We start from the raw sequence: 6,000 nt of genomic DNA on the forward strand, positions 1-6,000 counted from the left end.
ACTATCCTGCATTACAACACATCACATGTATTGCCAGTGAGACAAGTCTACTGAAAGGAAAATGCCAAAACTTTGAACAAATAACAATGCCAATCACCAATTCACAGATAAAATTATCTAAAACCAAGTTAAAACTAATACTTGGGCATAAACATTCTGGTCAGTCCTCTGTCAGGTGGTTTAACATACCACCCACTCTGGTTTGCTTGTCTAACCCCAGGTCAAAATTATATAACCACTATACCCTGTTGGCTACCATGAAATCAGCCCAGAACATATAACCTGACCAAGTGGCTCAGGAAAGAAAGTGGGGAGAGGCCAAATGTAAACTGTCCACCAGATTGTGTTGCACAGCCTATCCTCCAGTAAACACATGCACATTTTTAGGTAGGATTATATTACCATGAATCTGTACCTTCAAACTGAAGTACTCCTGACCATGAATATAACAGAAGATCATCTTCTTTGACACCCAGAAATCTTCCAGTATCACAATTATGACCACAGACGTATTTCTCCTTTCCCAACTTGGTGTCATTTTTTTTGTTTTATTATTAATTAATTCATTTATTTTATTTATTTACAGGGGAAAGTCTGACTTGGAACAAAGATAATTTTCAGTGGAGGCCTGGGGGAATGTCTTTGAATTGTGGAAGGAAATCAGAGCACCTGGAGGAAACCCACATGAACACAGGGAGGACATGCAGACTCCACACAGAAGGCAAACCATCCAAGAATTGAACCTGCAAACCTCTTGCTATGAGGCAACAATGCTACCACTGCATCATCTGGTGCCTTTTATGTGTTACTTAAACAAACAGATACCCTACACCACTCCTCCACTGCTTACTTAAAGTTTTCTGTCATATTCCATGCATGTATATGTGTGTGTGTGTGTGTGTGTGTGTGTGTGTGTGTGTGTGTGTGTGTGTGTGTGTGTGTGTGTGTGTGTGTGTGTGTGTGTGCGTGTGTGTGTGTGTGTGTGTGTGTGTGTGTGTGTGTGTGTGTGTGTGTGTGTGTGTGTGTGTGTGTGTGTGTATGTGTGTGTGTGTGTATGTGTGTGTGTGTGGGGGTGTTTCTATATATAGATATAGATATAGATATGGGTAAATATAACATCAGCAATTGTTCAGAAAGTCAAAAGTGGTATGGTTGAGACAATAGGTTAGACTTTCCTAAAAGCTGAAGACAAGAAAAATGTCAAAAATCTAAGTTTTATCCAGGGGTCAAGCACCCCTGCAACACCCACACTTCCTGTAAATATATTATAGTTAGGACATGTTCCATAATAATCTTTAGTCTAGAAATTTGTTGAATTTCAGTGGCTGTTTTCTGTTAAAAAGTTGGCACTAAATATATCTAAAGTATGATAGCAAGATCATTAGGATCAGAGAAAGTAATATCATTATCAATTAATCCACAGTATTGTTGAGTGTTCTTCAGTAATCCTCACCTGCAATTAAAGAATGGTTTGTGTTTATCCTTGATTTCAGATGCTACTTCCAGTTCATGTACTGCTTATATCTTCCTCATGATAACCTTATCATTTTTTACTGGTCTTTTTGATAGCATCCTTAATGTGGGTACATTTTGCCTTACAATAGGAACTAAGTAGTATTTACCTTTTTATTATAGACATTATTAATGTTGGCATTCAACAAACGTGATTTACGTTAATTTTCCCCACCCTAAGTTGATCCTGACTGGGACAGCTTGGTTTGTTAGATGGATGTAATTTTCATTGGTATTCATGACAGCTGAAGGGGCATAGAAGCTCTTAAATTTTGCAGCTGGATTTTGAGGATGCACCATATAGTTTTGCATGGTTTGTCTTTAAAAAGATGTTCAGTTGAGAGGTACTCATTGTGGTGCATTTAGATATTTCAAATAGGAAGATTACCGATTTGTGATGAGATATGACCAAATATGAGGATGTTATAGGAGATAGGAGCAGATGCACATATATTTAAGATGAGGTCAGAATGACATTGACCACAACAAGTTTCATAACTGTTTTATGCTGGAATTAGCATTTACTTTGTGTAAGACTGTTTGGCCCTACCTAAGAATTGTTGTGTAGGTTCTGCATTTAATCAGTGGATAGTTAAACTCACACTTACAAATCTATCAGACACAACAGATAATAAATCTGACCTACAGAAGGCACGGAACTCATAAATTGACTTGTTTAGAGTTATCTGAATTTCAGTAAGTTCTGGCTGTGAATTGCAAGAATCTATCTAAAGATAATTGGGTCTCTGACAGATATTGATATTTATGTATAGTTTCCAGCAGGTCTGAATACATAAGTGATAGAATGCAATAAAGAGGAAGTGTTGCCTTTACAATGAAACCATGGCTATGTTAAAATCAGATATAACTGTGTTCAAGTTACAGGAGAACCTTGAGCTCAGACAATTTATTGTCAAGACTTTATGAACTCAAAAGAGGAGCCTTGATGTTGTCTGGACTGGAATTTAGTGCAAGCTATTAGATTGTGTTAGAATGTCTAAAAAGTGGACTTTACTCATAAATGAGCTAAGGAGCAGAGAGCGCTTTGTCCAGAATGGGCAGTCTGTCTGTTGAACAGAACTTTCTGATGATCATTGATTAAATGCAAGCTATTAATTATCTCATCCTAGGCTGACATATAATAATTTGATCTAGAATGACACAGCAGGAAAGACACTATTATCCCACACCACAGCAAAGGCCTGAAACAGCCTCCCTGTTTCTATTACTTCTGCATCTTCTACCCAAACCTTCAAACACTTACTCAAACTCCACCTTACTAAAACTGGATGTCCATGTATGACATAATTTAACACTACATTTCCCCTTCTATCCTTTACCAAACTCTTATTTTTCAGCATCTTGACTATCTGATGCCTGTTAACTTGACAATCAAGTAACACTGGGGTATTTGTAATTATACATTTGAAATCTACTGTACTTTTAATGTGTTCACTGACATATGAAAATGTCTTGTTTATTGTCCTTCAGATTTTAATTATTGTTGCTAAACTGTGGAGATGTTTCTCCCCAGGCCCTTGAGGAGATAGCAATATTAAAGAATTTGTAAATTTGATTATCTGGGCTACTGTACTCTAAATGTTCTCCCTGATATAATGAATGTATGTAATCATAAAATCAGAAATAAGGAAATGCCCACTACAGAGAGCACAGCAACATGCTGTTAATGCTTTTCTGCACAACTACATATCTGATAAAAAGCATTCTGCTAATTTGTTTCAGCTCATGGGCAGTGTCTTTACAGATTACAAACAAATGTAAAACACCATTCTGTTTTTACACTGCAGTGTACTTAAAGTTTACCAACAAAATAACATTGAGTCTCTTTTTATAATCTTTTCTACACAGCCAAATAGCAGAAAAAAAATCACTTATATCTAGGTATGATTTGTGAGGGGAAAAAGAGCTTAACAAGACATTAACCTTCTAACCTTAGAGAATGTTTTAACTGGATCAACACATCTGTCAACACTGACTCAAACTGCATAGATGCATCTTCTACAACTAGTAAAGTGGTAAATTGTTAAATGTATTAAATTATAAACAATTATCTTTACATGAATCGGTTGCTCCATAAACCGCACCAGTTTTATACCATCTTCTGCTTTTATATTGGCAGAACTTAGGCTTTGCATTTTTTGATGTTTTCAATGCCCTTGTACCACAGGTTATTTCCATGTGTAAATAACTTACATATGTATCTCTGGGAAAATTAAGCTGTAGTGGACATTAAAAAGCTTTACACAAAGAAATGTATTAGGTGATCCACATTTGAATTGGGATTTTTAGCAAGATTGTTTTCCTTAACTACAAGTGCCGGTCAGCTAAGTTCAAAAAGCATGTTACATTCACAGACATATCCATAATTCTGTGAACCTTGAGTATGTTCTTTCTGCCAACACACATACACAACCACACACACATAAACACACACACACACACACACACACACACACACACACACACACACACACACACACACACACACACACACACACACACAGTGTTCTATTTTTTATCAATCTTTATCCACAATATATAAAAAAGTCTATACCTCAATATCATCCTGGCAAGGAGTTTGCAAAAATAGGGTCAACCATGTGAAGTCACTCACCAAAACCCGGGAATACATTCAGTTCCAAAAATATTATTCTCTTTCTTTTGCTGAGTCCATCTCTCTGTTTAGACCCCTACTCTCCATTCAAACCCCACTCTCCAATACAAACTTGCTGGTAAGTCACCAGGCAATCTACAGTCTGCCTCACATGATGTAGTTCACTTAGGGAAGATGCTAACACAAAATAATTTTTACATTCTTATTTATACTAACCAGCTAAGTAGCATGAAGACTTATCTTCTCTACATTGTCTTTATTTAGATTTTCAAACCAAAGCAAGGGTGCAGTAAAAATAATGTGGCAGCTGTCTTCCAACCCATTTAAAGTTTGACTCAGGCTTCTGTTAATGTCTGAAAGTTTTGTGCTTCAGTATCAAGAGGAGATGCAGGATCTTAATAGATCATGTGACCTCTAATGGGGGATCTAAAAAATATGAAATTAGGGGTGGATATTTTGATATCAGATTGATATTTTAAATCTCTACCACAACAAAACACACTATGTACTAATGAAAACATTTAGATAATTAAGCATTTAAGTCATAATTATAATCAATGCTGAAATTACAGTATTTCACACTTTTTTCCTTTCATCTTAATTGATTTTACATTGCAATTTACAGGCTTTGTATTTCATTTGAAAGCCAAATAAATATTTAATTCATCAAATATACAGATCAATAAAAAAAAAGAATTATTAACACATAAGACTAATGCACTAAAATACAAAATAGCAGTAAAAATAAAAATAAAAATGACACCGAAGCATACAGATTACTTTAATGCATGATAATTCATAGAGAACGTATTTTACTTTAATGCATGATAATTCATAGAGAACGTATTTTACTTTAATGCATGATAATTCATAGAGAACGTATTTTGTTAATTCTATCAACAGCCACAGAAATGCCAGCATCCTAGTTGCCAAGATTTTCCCAGACTTATCAAAAGCTTTTGATGTTTCACACCAGAAAGTCTTTCCTAAATTTTCATCCTCAGGGCTCATCAACTCTCCACGCCAATTTTTCTTTCTACATGTGAAACAGAACACAAGTAGTGAAATAGAAAAGGGATTACTGCATCTTCCTGCCTGTAACTATTGGTTTCCCACAATGATCTGTAGTAGGCCTCATCCTTTTCAACATATTCATCAATGACTTCTACACTGTTACAAGAAATGTTATCCTAGTTCAACTAAACTCTGAAGAAACTAAATTCCTGCTTTTCACTCAAAATAGATCTCTGCCAAAACTGTAGCAATCACTATTTTCTCTACCAACAACAGCATGACAGAACAAGTAAATTACACAAAATTACTGGATGTCACCATAGATGCCCACATGAAATTCAATCACCATGTATCACGCAAGGTTAAACATTTATTAAAGACTGTGTATGTTATACACCGTAAAAACCTTTGTAAATGCCATAGCCAGAAGGCATATAGACTCTACTTTGTTACTGCCATCTCTCCTCAATGCTGCCTCAATTTTCACTAAACTTGAAATCTTGCAAGTATCCAAACTTGAGAAATTTTATAATAAAATAGCCACACCTGCTGTAAACTGTAACAACAAAATACACCACAGACAACCTGTCAGAGAATTAAACTGGTTAGCACTACCACATCACCTAGTTCTTCCTCAGCTAACGGCAATCCCATAGACTTCTCTGTAAGCCAAAAAAATTGCACAGCCCTTTATAACTTAATATAACACCATCCCCCCATAGAAATTTACTGTCTAGAGAAAAAACCCTATTTACTATAACTAAATCACCTAATTCTCTATACTGTAAAGGTATACATACCTATGGAATCACATCCCACTACCAGGAATATCCAATCAG

Source organism: Protopterus annectens, chromosome 8.part0 (genome assembly GCF_019279795.1).
Source record: "Protopterus annectens isolate FY-2018-M chromosome 8.part0, PAN1.0, whole genome shotgun sequence".
Lineage (NCBI taxonomy): Eukaryota > Metazoa > Chordata > Ceratodontiformes > Protopteridae > Protopterus > Protopterus annectens.